The sequence below is a fragment of the Callorhinus ursinus genome, unplaced genomic scaffold (assembly GCF_003265705.2).
Source record: "Callorhinus ursinus isolate GAN/ISIS: 27379988/994484 unplaced genomic scaffold, GSC_fseal_2.0 scaffold10, whole genome shotgun sequence".
NCBI classification, from domain to species: Eukaryota; Metazoa; Chordata; class Mammalia; order Carnivora; family Otariidae; genus Callorhinus; species Callorhinus ursinus.
The window spans coordinates 19225777-19241247 of NW_027397072.1; the positions used below are offsets into that span (position 1 = coordinate 19225777).

A 15471-nucleotide genomic window follows, 5' to 3' on the forward strand; every position below is an offset into this window, starting at 1 on the left:
CGATGGCGTGAGTGACCTCTCATCCTAGAGTGGCGATGGCATGAGTGACCTGTCATCGTGACTCTGAACCTAAGGACCACTAAAGACTCCCTCAGCTCCTATCTCATCCAGGATGATTCTGGTGACCCGTCACCTACTTTTTGGTCCTCTCTCCACTCCTCATGGTCCCTCTGTCTTCTTTTCACACCCTATGAGCATCAGGTGTCTGTCCTGCATCTCATACGGGCCTTGCTTTCTATGAAGTCCATTTTATTCTAGTCCGCTCAGGCTGCCATAACAAAATACCACCAACCAGGTGCTTACACAACAGAAACTTCGTTTCTTGCAGTTCTGGAGGCTACAAGTCCAAGACCAGAGTGCCAGTGTCGGCCCGTTCGGGTGAGCGCTCTCTCATCGGCCTGTGGATGGCCCTATTGCTGTGTCCTCCCATGGCAGAGTATGAGGGAGAGAAGGAAGAAGGGGAGAGAGGGAGAGCTTTCTCTGGTGTCTTTGTATAAAAGGACTAATCCTGTCGAATCAGGGCCCCACCCTTACGACCTCATTAAACCTTAATTCTCCCATAAAGACGATGTCCAAGTAGAGTCACATGGCGCGTGAGGGCTTTAACATGGGAATTTGGGAGGGACACCATTCAGTCCGCAGCATTGAAGTCCTCTTTTCATCTTGTTGGGCTAATCTCTCCTTCTGCACTCACGCCCAGCCCCAAGTACCCAAGTGCTGCCTCAGCTTCTCTGTTGGAAAGGAAACCCATTTTTAAAGGAAACTCTACCCAGGCATCAGGGGCTGCCGGGAGCATCCCTGTGGTGGCAATTCTAGAAGGTGGTAAGGAGCCTGTGGGCAGCAGAGGAAGTGGCAAGGTCACAGGGCACCCCCAGTCACCTCCACACTATGCTTGTTGGTGGATTGGGTCCGGATCATTGTGTCGCCTGGCCCAGGGCACACAATAATGTTGCTGCAGAGGTGTTGGAAAGTCCTGTCTTCTGATGTCTGGGCTTGCCGCTGGTTTTGGGGGTAGGTCCTGCACATCATCTCACTTCAGTCGGTTCGGTTATCTTCTCATTATTTTCCGCCCAGGGTGGCAACAGGTGTAACGTTCGACTCCACTGTGTGCCCTGGGATTGGCGACCTTCTCTTTCTCCCTGCCCATTGGTCCCATCTTCTCTCCAGGACATCACAAAGGAGCTTTGGAGGCTGGCCTGCAGGACACAGTATCCCCTCTGTGTCACACCCCAGCAAGGGCATTTTGTCCTTCTGGCGTCTTGTCAGAGCTGGGGCTCTGGGTGCGATGCCCAGGAAGGGGTTCTGGCTCACGGCAGTGGGCGCCTGCTCGCTGGCACTGGGAGAATCTAATACTACTGTGACTGCAGCACACGCATGTGTTTGAAAACCTCCTTGGCAGGCAGGACCTCCTAATTTTTTCCACTTCTTGTGATTAGCGTTGCAGACTAATCCTAGCACCAGACTCAACACCAGCTGTTCTTCCCCCACCGCTTGTTTGTACTTAGAGACCAGATCTGGAGCTGCTGCTGTATCGGCTGGCCCCACTCCTCGCCGGCAGCCCATCACCTGCAGCACGACCCCAGGCGAGTTAGCTTTCTACCTAGGCATCCGGTGCTTCACGCTGACTGGGCGGGCACTCCCGTCTCAGTGCCAAAGAGGCCTCTGGCTTACCTGCCAAGACAGTCTGAGAGCCGCGGTTTCCAGAGCCAGACTGACCCTAGAAATTTGATTCTACATTCTAAAACATCAAGCATGGGCGCCTGGGTGGCTCAGTTGGTTAAGCAACTGCCTTCGGCTCAGGTCATGATCCTGGAGTCCTGGGATGGAGTCCCACATCGGGCTCCCTGCTCAGCAGGGAGTCTGCTTCTCCCTCTGACCCTCTCCCCTCTCATGCTCTCTCTCTATCTCATTCTCTCTCTCAAAGAAATAAATAAAATCTTTAAATAAATAAGTAAATAAATAAATAAATAAATAAAAATAAAACATCAAGCATCCCCGGGTACCACATTGCAATTGTTGGCGTCATGTGATCTATTCAAAACAATGCATGCAACATTTAGGTAAGTTTTATATCTTGACAATAAAATGAGCACACATGACCCTACCTCTGAACGTAAGAACTAGAATAGTGCCAGACTATTGAAATGGCCTGTTTTGCTCAAGTCTTTCCAACACCCCTTACATTTAGAAAGGGATCTGCAGGAAGAGCACTGGCCTTGGCCCCTCTCTCTTCCCCTGCCCCACCTTGTGGCCATCTGGAGGACAAGGACCTGCCCCCCAGGGACCCCCAGTTTGCAGCAATAGCACCTCCCCCCTTCAGCGGGGCCCTGTCCAGGAAGCAGGGCGTCAGTGGCCTCGAGCCCAGCAGGAGTGGCCAGAGCTCTCCTGTGGAGTCCAGGGAGGGCGACAAGGCAGGAGCTCTCTCAGCTTTGTGAATTTCCCCAGCGTTCCCCCGCCTTCTTCGATGACTGCCACAGCAGTGCTGGGAGGAAGGTTATTTACAGCATGCAGACACAGGAGCTCAGACTTCTGCATCCTTAGATGCCAGCAATTTGCATTTCTATGCGAGTTTCTCACATACCTGGAAGGCCCTAAAAACAAATCAGGGAGTGTGGCATATGGGACTTTTGCCCTCCAAACACTCCAGCGTCAAGAAGAATTGTGATTGTCAGAAATACCATATTCCTGTCGAAAGCACATGAAATCAGCTCTGTAAATTGGGAAACATAAGTCACGGTTATATTTGTTTTGCTGCCATATAAGAATCATGAATGTCTCGTGGAATAGGAAACAAAACAAAACAAAACTCTGAGCCCTTTTAGAATAACTCAATGTCCAACCATAGCCACCTCTACCCAGCTGTGCTGTTTCTCTTGCTACAAAATTCCTGACTCCCTTCCTTCCTCACAGATTTTGGGCCAGTTGGTTTCTTTCTTGGCAACTGCCATTTATTGAAAGTAGGATTAAAGTAAATCACTCTTTTGCCCTCCTCGTCATCCCCTCCGTGGCTTTGCCTCTCCAGCAGCTAACAGCCTTTGTCACTCTTTTGCCCTCCTCGTCATCCCCTCCATGGCTTTGCCTCTCCAGCAGCTAACAGCCTTTGGGTTCTCTCTTCTTCCTCATCCCTCCCCACCCCTCCTTTCCTCACTTGGTCCAGAATTCCTTAATCAAGGATCACATGGGGAGCCCTTGGTTTCCTGGAGTAGAGCGGTGCTCGGCACCCCAGGCAGGGCACTTGTGCACGTGCCCCCCACGTCACCACCCCAGAAAACATTTTAGCTAAATAGGCCTTGGGGGGGGTAGGATGAGTCCACTAGGGTGAGCTTAGGTGGCAGAAATAGAACTCACCTCTGCCTGGAGAGAGAGGGCCAGGCAGAAGGGACTGTAGGGGTCTCAGAGAAAGGGAACAAATAGATGGAGGAGTCCGGGAAGGTTCATCGCTCGAGCATCTTCCACTGGATCCTAAAGCAATATAGGATCGAGATCTATAGAGAAGAGGAAAACCACCCGCTGGGGAGAGAGAAGGCTGGCCTGATGGGGGTGCGTGTGTGTGTGTGTGACTCGACAAGGGCATGAAGCTGGGAGCATGACCGGTCGGGAGTGAGGGCCGGGGCTGGGTCCCGCAATGAAGCCAAGTCTGTGTAGGTTAACACTGAGTCGAGAATGTCCAGGGGCCAGAAATTGGTCTAAGGACTACAGGAATGGTTGACTCTGGATTTTAAGCCAGAATCCTAGGATCTTATATACTGGCAGGGAAAGCCAGATTCTGGGAGCTCTCAAACTCAGATCCTTCCATGATCATTTCGTGTGTGTGTGTGTGTGTGTGTGTGTGTGTGGTGTGTGTGTTTGAACACAAAAGGCATCCCTTGGAAAGCAGGCCAGGATTTCCTGGACCATCAGGAGGTCTGGGACTTGGGCAGTCAGTCTCCCTTCTCTGAAATCTCCATGTATACTGCTTCCTTGGCCCCAATGTCAAATGGGCTGGTGCTGGCATGCCAACAAGGTGCCTTGACATCCCCATGAATGTGGCAAATCAAAGCCCACACCCAGCCACGCAGGGAGCTGCAGGCTTCTAGGTAGAGAGAAGCCCCCCCGCCCCCCGCCCCGTCTGGAGTCAGAAAGCATTGAGAGGAAGGAGAGAGCAAGCCAACCGGAAGGAGAATTTAGCCTTGCTCTAGCACCCAAGTCAACACCCAACCACACCACTCAGGGACTTTCTAGAATGCTACTGCCCACAGTCCAGAACTTTCTGCAGTCATGGAGCTATTCTACATGATGTTGTCTAGTACTATTGAGCACCTCAAATGTGGTTCCTGTGACCAGGGAACAGGATTTTTCACTCTATTCACGTTACGTTAATTTCAATCGAAATAGACCCGTGGGCCAGTAGCCACAGTATTATTAGCAGCATGACTCTAGGAGACCCACAGCAGAACCTGGGTGAGGCTGCTCGATGCCTCCCCAAACTCCAGGAGATCTTGTGCTTTTCTATGCCTCAAAGTGGCAGGGCATGCAGATCTCTCAGAGAGAAATTATCCTGAAAATCAGAACGGGCTGGATGCTGACAGAGGTCCCTGCCACCAGGCACGTTCTGCTTAGTAGTCAGAAGAATTGTGCTCGGCATAGGAGAAGATCCTCCACATTCCCCCAAAGCCATTTTCCCTCTTGCTATACAAAGTTTCCTCCGCTCCAGCTGTCTGAGGAAGTGACTTTGCAAGCCTTTATTATTTTTTTATTTCTTTGGCATATTCACTGAAGCTGTACCTGGGTTCCCACCCTCTGTTTGATTTCTGGCTGTTCAGGATTCAATCCCGACCAGGGTGCTGGGGTTTTCCCACAGACCAGTTTAGAGTTCCCACCACGTCTCTCTTCCTTGGGGTGTTTGGAGAAGAGATCAAGGGGCTGATTGCCACCACTCATAGGAAATGGGCAGATGGAGGCTGTTTGATGACCATTCCCCTGAAAATGTGTGCCCTTTTTGGGTGTACGTTAGGAATGCCTAGATAGATATTTATTTTCTTGCTCCAGAACTATAGGCCCAAGCAGTGGCTGGATTTGGGATGCTTTGGTGAGGTGCCCTGGCTCTGGGGTAACTGATGGAGAAGTCAGAATCCCTCCTGCTTTCACCAATCTTAACTTCCCGGAGCCGGGCAGGGGTACTAGGGAGAAAAGGGAGCCAGTCAGAACCCGGGATGAGGAGAAACAGACCTTCAACCTTTGGGAAAGTGGAGGTAGCACCTGGTCTGTGCCTACCCCCCACCAGCCTCCCAGGGAGTAAATCTTACGGGGAGAAGGAGTCAAGGGGCAGCACTTAGAGATCCAGAATCTCCCAGACCCCTGCGTGGACTCAGGAAACAATGGAGGGTGAAGGAAATAGCTCAACAGTTTCATTGTGTTTATGGCATATCTTTTTCTCCATGGGCTGCTTAGGATTCCAGAACCTTCATCTAGAAATAGACCCCTTCCTTGTCCACTGGCTGAAAAGAGTGGAAACAGATGAATGGGGGTGTTTGCATTTCCTAGGATAGAAGGCTTAATGGTTCATTTAAGAACATTTGCTTTGGGTTTAACATTGGAAGAATAATTAACTTATATGGGGACTCTCCTTAAACCCCCAGATATGTATTGGGCGCTGTCCAGCAGGCTCTGTGCTGTCCCCCAGCGAGGGAACAGTGCATGCGATCACCTCTGTACAAAAGGTCAGACTCTTCCCAGTACGGTCTGGGCGGGAGGAGCAAGCTATTTAGACAGTGTTAGCAAGGAAGGAACACAGGGTGGGGCAATCATGTCAGACAATGTGCAGAAGGCAGCGAGCAGGAGGGCTTCATGGAAGAGGGAGAAACTGGAGCTGGGCCTCGACGTGGGTAGCAGACTTCAGATGTCTGAAAAGACTGAGGGGTTCTCTTCAATAGTGCAGGTGGGAGAAAGAAACAATAAGTGAAGGGAAGCCGTGGGGAAAGTTTTACTAGTATAACTTTCAGTTATTTGGGTATCTGCTTGCTATGTTTAAACGTTATGAATTGACAAACCACCTGGTATCATTTGTTAGGTCCTGGTTTGTGGTTCTAGAGACCCCTTGACCATCACCCACCTCCCACTGGGCCAGAAAGGTAGAGAAACTGACAAGACTCTGATAATGGGGACATGATCTGTATGTGATGGCCAATCAACTGTGACTCTGAAGCCACTCCTCACACATCTTCTCTGATTTAAAACGCAGTTTTGGAAGTTCATTTCTAGGTTTATAAAAAAAAAAAAAAAGCCCATCTATTTTGAGTTTGGAAACATAATTAATTATTTCCTAGAAAAGAGTTTTTTAAAACCTGATTACTTTCCCCAACTCCACATCTCCTTGCAGCTATTCTAAAAAAAAAAAAAAATCAGATTTCAAATCACGCACGCAGAGTGAGTAGCTTTTTCGAGTTCAGTTGACGAGGTTGCACTTTGACATGCTTTTCAGATTTGAATATTTTTATAAATCATGATTATGCTACTGTTTAATGAGAACAAAAGTGGAAATAGCATCTGCTTGTCTGCCGCCGAGCCTCTCCCGGCCTGTGTGTGCTGTCTGGAAAAGTTGTGGCCCAGTCTGGAGAGAGCTGATGAGCGTCTTGATTAGCTGAAATTGCTTCCTGTGGTAGTTCGGGGGTGTCGGTGCTGTGATGAACTGGGTCATTTCAGGGATCCGGGACATAGGAGCTGCTCTGAGACTCAGAGTGGCTGACAGTCTAGCTCAAGTCAGAAACCCCCACCATGGACGCATGGGCCGGTTTCCCTTCCAGTCGCAGCTAGGATCTTGGGGTCCATTCCTGGCTAGACTATGAGCTTCTCCGAGGCAGGAGCAGGGGCTGATACAGGTTGAATTGACTCTCACTGAGATGCAGGTGTTGTGGTTGCTGCTTATGGAGCAGGAGGTGGAACAGGCATGGAAAGAGTCACTGGGGGTGGAGAATGGAGACGGCACGAGACAGCAGTGGAAACAGCTCTGCGGTGGGCACAGAGGGCAGCTTAATGCCATTCTCATTCAGCCCAATCATTGGTGTTCAGGTTGAAGAAACTGTGTCAGCAAAAGGGTTTAAATAGGGTGCTCTTTGTTTTCTGAGTCTTCTAATGTTGCAACATGTTAGTTTTCTTTTGAAATAGTGAAACTAAAAATGTTTTTGATTTTTAAACTGTTACCATTTTTATCTGGAAAACTCATCCTTCCAGAATTCCTTACCACCAGCCCCCTGAAGCTCCTCTCTAAATAACTGTTTAATCTAACTTCTCTATAAGGAAATGCCTAGCTCTTCAGTGGACAGTTCTATCAGTTACACACCGACAAATGCAAACATCAGTGTAACCCACATCCCTATCAAGAAAGCAACCGTTTCCATCAGAAAGTTCCTCGTGCCTCTTCTCAGTCAATCCCTTACTCCAAAAGCAACCACTGAATGGTTGGTTTTAACATGCATTTTAATTCAGTGTTTTAATTTAAAACATCACCTGCATTTTGAACCTGAAAAAGGAGTCCTTCCTCTGAGAAAGGTCTGCTGCTGGCTCCTGAGAGCCCCTGTGGTGGCCAGGCCCAGGGGACTTTCTCCAGAGGCTGCCAAGCCCCCTGGCTTAGACTTGGAGGTCATCTGAAGTCTCATCAGCTGCACACCTCCACACCTGGAATATCAGACATTTGCAATACCTTGAGAACAATGGATGGCAAGAAAATTCATTCTGTGCTTTTTCCAGGATTGCTTGCATGCAATTGTGCCTGCTGAGCAGGAGGGCTCCAGATTAGAGAGAGAGAAAGAGAGACAGAGGCCTGCTCGTCGGCCTGCATAATCAGCATCGAACATATTTCTGCCCCAACAAAGAGAACAGTGTGTTCCTGAGATGCTGCTCTGCGGCTTGGAGGCTCACTGGTGGGCGGTTCTCCTGGGAGGGAGTCAGAGTTTTCAGCAGCACCCCATGCCCACCCCACCACCCCCCTTTTATTTTCTGCCCCAGACTCTTCGGCTCCCGAGGAGGGGGCCGCTCACATGGGGCCTAGCAGAGGGCCGAGACGGCTGTGGCTTCTGGGCTCCTTCATCCCTCTGACCCTCACAAAATGAAATTCCTACACACCCACCTGTCTGCCTGGTTGACTCTCCTTCTCAAGCTACTGTGGCCCCTTTCTTGCCTCTTTAGATGCAGTGTGTCACTTACTTCATGGTGCTGAGGGCACCTCCACCTTCCCACAGGAGCTGCCATGGGTTCCCAGCCAGACTCTAACCTGTCAGTCTGTCCGGTGCATCAGCAGTAGCACTGTGCTAGGCACCATGGTCATTTCCAGATAGAAGCACCCAGGCAGCCACCTAACAAGACAAAAGTGAACAAATAGCCAGGCTGAGGTGTGGCCAGGTCCTTTCTAGGTCAGGTCTCTCCCCTGTGACCGCCTGCAGTTGACTCCATTGGTTTGCTCACTAACACTCCATTAGGACTCAAGTCTTTTAAGGGAGATCAAGATTGGAAAAACGACTTCTTTTATATATATATATATATATATATATATATGTGTGTGTGTGTGTGTGTGTGTTACCTGTAATTGTATTTTCCTTTTTAATCATAAGGATTTAAATCTGGAAAAATAACCTAAGAATATATGTGCTGTGTTTGAATGTCACAGTCATGCCCTTGGTAAAATGACCCTGAAGCAAGAGAATTTCAGATGTAAATGATTAAGATACTAAGATGTGTGGGCCTGTAGCCGGTGAAGGGGGCTCCCTGGGACCGACCAGCACACGCAGCCCTGCACTGGGATGCCTCCCCTGTCCCTCTGACCTTCAAGAGGTCACTCCCTGTCTTGTGCCCCAGTTGCCCCAACCGAGTGAAGGTTGGGCTAAAGGTCCGAGGTCACCTCAGCATGGCCCTCTGCGGCTCTGTAATTCCTTTGCTATCACTGGTCATTTAAATGTCTGCCATGATCCCTGCCAACTATGCTGGTGAAAGTTTAGTGGGTTTTAGAGACTCAGACCGGGAACGACAGAAAAGTCCACCTGGGCGGCACGGTCCCGTTGACGGCTTGTGGTTCCTGCAGAAGCTCGTGTCCTGCCATCACCATGGAACAGCCCCACTAGCCCAGCTCGGACTGTGCGGCCTTGCTTATCCAGAATGAGGGCAGCAAAAGGGAGCCTCAGGGGCCCAAGGCCATGAGGCCCCTTCGCTTTCTTTTATTGAAGCTGCCCCATCCATGCTCTGGCTCCCACCCAGACCCGGGGGGATTAAAGTAAGGCCACAGGTGAGAAATGAGGGCCCTGACCCAAGAGGCAGCTGCTGAGAGGGAGGAAGAAGAGGCAGGCAGATCTCCAAGCACAGCACTGAAGGCCTTTCGTCCTCACACACAGTCCTGCACTTACTGCTTTCTGTGTTTCAGCGAAGAACAGGCCAGCCCTCAAGGGCCGTATAAATGATGAAATGCTTCTGTATGCCCGAATCCTTCCTCTTCTTCCACTGGGAGCCTCTGGTTCCAGCCCAAAGGAGTCCATTGGGCTGGGAACACCTCAGAAGAGCACTGTCTGAATCAACCGGTGAAGTCCGCGAGAGCAGGGGCTAAGTTGTAGTCTGGATGACCTTAGGGCCACAAGGCCCCAGGAGACCCTGGGAGCTCCGCCCGTGACAGCTCAGGCCAGGAGTGGGTCTTCCTGAGAACAAGCCCAGGTCCTGAAGGGAAGAGAATTTGTGTTCTATATATTCTGCTCAGGGCTAGACAAATTTATAATACATTTCAAAAATGGTTTTTGCCAAAAAAAAAAAAAATCTATTTTTTTTTAATTAATATTTGGTGCTTAAAGTGACAGATGTGAGTTCCCTGGAAAATTCACTCATTTGGAAAAAGTTCAGAGTGTAAGCGATGGCCCACCAGCCTGAGCTTTCCGGAACAGAGGCGTCTCAGGCACTGAAGGGGCTGCTGCTGAATGAGTGGCAGGTGCAGGGACATCTACACGGGGGCTCCCGCTGCTCACGGAGGGGCAGTGGCTATGGGTCCTGCTTCAGTCCTAGGCCCACAGCTATAGGTGAGGACTTAACTCTGTGTTCCACTGGGCAGCATGCCCTCTGGAACTCCAGCAGCAGTTTCTAGGGTTTTCATCAAAGGGGCTTAGGGTCAGGCTCAGGGCCTTCCCTGAAATGGGGTCATAGCTCCTGTTGCAGCTGGGACTAGAGGAGGAATGGGCACAAGTTGGGCCAGAAGAAGGGGCTGGGCCATAGATTTCCTCTGGTCCTGGTGCCAGGACTGGGCACAGATTCAGCCTATAGTAATGGTGCTCCCTGGGGGAGGCCTGCCCTCAGGCCAGCACATGCCGGGCACAAAGCTAGGGGCTGCGACCAGGCAGCTATGTCCCTGAGGCTCCTGGCCTATGGTCTGCAGCCCTGCTGGTGGGTGAGCCCCCGGCCCCTCCCCCCAGGGCCCCCAGCCTCTGCTGATGGTCTGGGTGGTCTCTTCTCCCAGGCAGCCGAATCAAACCTCCACTGGTGGGCACTGCGTGGCTTTGATCTGCCAACCTGCCCCCAAGAGGCAGTCTTTTTCAGAAGGTCTTTCTGCCTTTCATCTTCCCCCAGGGAACAAACACCCTTAGTTTCTGTCCTCCCTTCTGCTAGAATGCTTAGTCTTCTGTCATGCTGGCCTTTATATACCGTTCTTGAAATTTTCTCTCAGCGAGGTGTGTTGTTTACCCTATCCCTCACTTTCTTTCCATGGGGGAAACTGAGGCCCAGGCACTGATGGGAGCATCCCGGGGCCCCAGTGACTGCTCCCCTGCAACCCCCTCCACACAGGGGTTGGGTGGGTCTCCTCTCAAGGTGTGGGCTGTGTGCTGGGAGGCTCTCTTCTGGGTGGGTGTGATGAGGCCCTGATGGGCGCCATCTCAGCCACTTGGGTGCTCCTTACAGCTCTCTGCTCTCCTGCAGGGCTTTGGCCGCACCCCTGCTTTCAGAACCCGCTATCCTGGCCATGCTCTGTCCACACTTAGTTTCATCCCTCCACCCCTTTTGGTGAATGCTTCAGTTGCGTTGTCTGCTGACCCTTGAGGCATCCTACACTCTGACTTTGGTGCCACCTTGCCTGTTCTGCCCCATCCCTGCCCCCTGAACACACTCTCAAAACCCTAGCCCAGTCTATTCGCCCAGCCCCATCATCCAGGAGGGGAGGTCCCCCAAATGCCCCCCCAGGACCTCCAGCAGGCAGATTGACAGAACCTGGAGCTCTGGGGGACCAGAAGAGGCATTTTCAAGGATGGTGCACGGGCCCTTCCAGACACTGACTTTTGAGTAAATGCCCCTTTTGTTGTTGGGAAGAGAATGGGGACATGGACTGGTGTGTACCACCGGGTTAGTATCACGGACACCTTCCCAGCCTCCTCCTGGAGGGTGGGCTTCGGAGGACACCTGCCCCAGTTTGGGCACCACCTCCTGGCCCCAGAGGTCTCTGAAGAGGACGTTCGTCTGCCACGGCCAATACCAGGCAGGTCCCGGCCAAGCTAACCAGGTGAACTCCCCTCCTCACGCAGCCGGGAGGCCGACCATGGGGCCGCTCTCAGGTAGGGGGACTGGCGTCCTCACTCAGCCTCGTGCCAGCCTCCACAGCAACCAGAACACTTAGCTGGTGAACACCTGAAACCTTTCATCTTCCCTCTTAAGAAAATGATGAGAAACCCGCCAACTTCCCCAGGAGTGGCGGGCATTGTCCAGATGTACTCCAGATGGGCATGACTTGGAGCCCTTTCCTGCCCCAGGTGGTTCATTTTCCAACAAGCCGGGCAGCTGGCCCCATTAACGGGTCATTCATTAGGAAACAGAGCTGCTTATCTCCGTGCACTTGAAGGAGCGGGAGGACTCATGTCCTGACTGACCCTGCCCCACATGTGTCTTGCAGACGCATCGCCCTACTGTCTCTGCTGTGGAATTCTGGCTTCCTTAGCAAAATCAGCTCCTGATCCTCCCGAGTGGTGCTGAAGAGTCTCAGCCTGACCCTTATTCCCTGAGAGTTACTTCTCCCGCAGGCCTTGTCCTACGTTAAGGACAAGGACTCCAGCTGCTGTCTGGCCCAAGTATGGGTTTTCAAGGCCATTACCTTGTTCCCTGTGGCTGCTGAGATCACACTAGAACATTTAAAGGGGCTTCACCCAGGGCCACAAGAGAGCACCAGGGAAGTAAGGACAAAGAGCATTACATCGCTAGGCCGTCTCGCTTCCCAACACCTGCCTCTCCTCCAGGGATCCCTGGCTCCTTTCCTGGGTCCACCTCAGTGGTGGACACCATCATGGCCCCAAGAGCTCAAACCTTACCAGCCTGACTCCCAGTGAGACGGAAGCAGAGCTCCCTCGAGGCCTGCCTTCTGCCCCGGCCCCAGTGTGCGCTGTACCCCCGGCAACTGCAGGGTGAGGCAGAAGTCTCTCTTGGAACTGCTCAGGGACAGGAGGGTGCTGAGTTTATGCCAGAGAACTTCCCAGACTCAAACCGCTCAGATTCTTTCTAGGCAATGCAGAAAAGCCACATCCGAAGCCAGAAGGGGGCCGACCCTGGGGTTGTGGGCAGAGTCGTGACTGTGTCTCCCACAGGCTGCCCATTACTGTCCTGTGTGGGGCAGCACGGGGGGTGGGGGGCCATGCTGTGTGTACACGTGCTGGCACTTGGAGAGCCTGCGAGCACCACAGGTGTCAGGATCCTCCGACACGAGGGGCGGGAAAATAGCAAAGACGTGCAGGGCATTTAAGATAAGAAATAAAAAACCCGTGTGGGAGGAGTGCCCATTGCAGAAACCAGTTTGCGTGTTCTGACCTGCCAGATAATAGGATAACACACTGCCACAGGGTGACTTGGTGCCAGCCCCAGTCCAAGCAGTGTGACGGTGGGTCATACGTCCTTCCTTTCCTGCTCCACATCCTTCACTGGGGTCACAGCAACTTGCTTTGGGGGATCCAATATCTCCAGGGCCTCAGCTTCCTGACTTTGTAGAGGTGACATTTTTTTGGTCTAGATTTTTGGCATCTGCTCTTGAGTGTCTTCACCCATCTCTTGATTCAAGAAACCCAGGCTGATGTGTGTCTCTGTAGGCAGCTCAGGAGGGCCTCATTCGGGCCTGGCCCTTGGAAACTCACCCAGGGCTGCACGATTGCTCCAGCAATACTGTTTGTCCACTGGTCCATCAGGCCCTCCTTCCAGCTCCCCAGCGGGGATCTGAGCCAAGCCCCCCAGGGCCTGATGCTGAGCACAGGGAGGGCATGGCCAATGGCAGGCACCAGGGAGACCATATGACCTGGCATCTGTTCTGTTCATTGTTGCTGTATAACCGACCACCCCAAACCTAGGTGTATGGACAACCGTGTGGTGAAGAGAGTCTGGGTCAGGACTTGAGACCAGTCACAGCAGGGGGAGCTTGTCTGCAATGTCTGGGACCTCGACTGGGAACACTCACAGGCTGGTGACTCCACCACCCAGCCGGCATCATCCAGAGGCATCCTCTCTCCCAAGGCTGGCATGGACATGCTGTGGACCGGAACCCCTGCATGGGCCCTCTCTCCTCTGGGCCTGGGATGCCTCACATGGTAGTGGCCTCAAGGCAGGTACATTTCTTATATAGGAGCTCAGGGCTGAGGGACAGGTGTGTCCCAAATAACATTTGGAAGCCACGTTGCCTTTGATGACTTAGCCTTGAAAGGCACACCTTGTCACTTCTGCTCTGTTCTGCTGGTTACAAGCAAATCACATGTCCTCTTGGATTCAAGAAGAGGGAAGTTAGACTCCGCCTCTCGATGGGAAGGGGGAGGGACAAGGTTTTGAAGAGTGTGAGATTGCAGCCCTCCACAAGCACCCCCGCTGCGGGTCCCTCCCCTTTGCAGATAAAAACCGAAAACCTTCGTGTGGCGCCCTGTCCCACGCAGATCAGGCCTGCTCACATTTGGGATTCCAACCCTGGGGTCCCGTGGCCCAGCGACTTCGTACAAGCCATTCAGTAAACCGGCTTCCAGTGACAGTGACTCTTTGTGGGGACATTTAACATAAAGCACAGCCTAACACAGCAAAAGTCAGCCTCCACATCTGGGCGAAAGCAGAGACTGGAGCTAGACCTCTGGTTCCGAGGGCCGGCTCTGCCCCTTGCGATGTGACCTTGGGCAAATGACTCAGGTGGTCTGCCTCTGTTCCCTCATCCATAAAATAGGGCTGATACAACGGTGCCACCTGCATTAGTCAGCTCAGGCTGCCGTGACCGAATACCAGACTGGGTGTGTTAAACAAGAGAAATTGATTTGCCCTCCGTTCTAGAGGCTGGAAGTCTGAGGCTGAGGTGCCGGCCTGGCCAGTTGCTTGACTCACAGATGGCTGCCTTCTCACCGTGTCCTCCCGTGGCAGCCTCAGCTGGCTGTCTGGGGGCACTAATCTGGTCCCCTTCCACGAGGCCCCGCCGTCGTGACTTCCTCTAAAGTTAATCACCTCCCAATACCATCGCATTTGGGGTTAGGACTTCACCTTATGAATGCGGGGGGACCCATTTCAGTGCACTGAAAGCACCTCCTTGTAGGGCTTCTGTGAGGGTCCCATGAGTTACTGCTCGGCACAGGCCTATAATGCTGCCTGGCCTGAGGCAGCCACTACAAAATAAAGTGAAAAATCAAGAGAGGAGCTCAGGACAGGAAGCAGCTGTTCTGCTGTCCAGGAGGCTGTGGCTGGTGGAGTCCTAGAGACATGGGGTAATTTCTGCCCCTGTATGGCAAGGGCTCACATCTTTGACGAGAGTGGCAAATGATGCCCACAGGGGCCGGGAAGTGCTGGGCGGGGCGCTGGGGCTGGCCGCCACGTCCAGGGTCTTGCATTTGGATTGCAGGATAGAAATTTTCCCTTCCCTCTTCTTTGCACATGTATGATTTTTTCAAGTTCATGACTTACTCTCCTCCCTGGATTTGGGAGAGTGGGGGAGAGGAGCCGAAGATGTCTTTAATTAAATATTGCCACTCCTTCCTCCTTAAGGTCATTTACAGTCAGTAAGGGGAAGGAGAAATATCTCTTTAGAAGGCCTTGCAAATGAAAAAAAAAGAAGAAGAAGAGGAAAAAACCAAACGACTGAATGCAAAACCGTTCTTACCTCGCCCGCGCCCTTCCTTCGGTTGTGATTTAATATGTGCATGGTGCTATATAGAAATAAAAGCAGCTTGGGAAAACGTCTCAGCCCTAAGAATCTTACAGCATTAAAACTCAAATAATCCCACACAAGAGAAAAATTCAGCAAAGCCTGAGCTTGGCCCCGGCAAACCGGTGTACTCCACCCCCTGCGACCCGGGGGCAGGGGGATGTCCCCGGAGAACCTGCGCAGGCGGCTTTTGACAGCTGAATTTTATTAACTGTTTTTTCATTACTCCTGATGGGTCTGGCAATGAACTCTTATCAGTGTATTGTGGCAAGTACAAGTCAATTAATTTCTTTTAAATAACTTCAACTGAAATCCTATTTGATTTATATTCCAAA

The 15471-nt window shown here is 51.8% G+C and overlaps 1 protein-coding gene across 4 annotated transcripts in view; it reads left to right on the forward strand.

Moving 5' to 3' along the window:
• The window catches only part of KLHL29 (kelch like family member 29), a 301122-nt gene that overhangs the window by 98901 nt on the left and 186750 nt on the right, over positions 1-15471 (forward strand). The gene's annotated exons all lie outside the window — the stretch shown is intronic.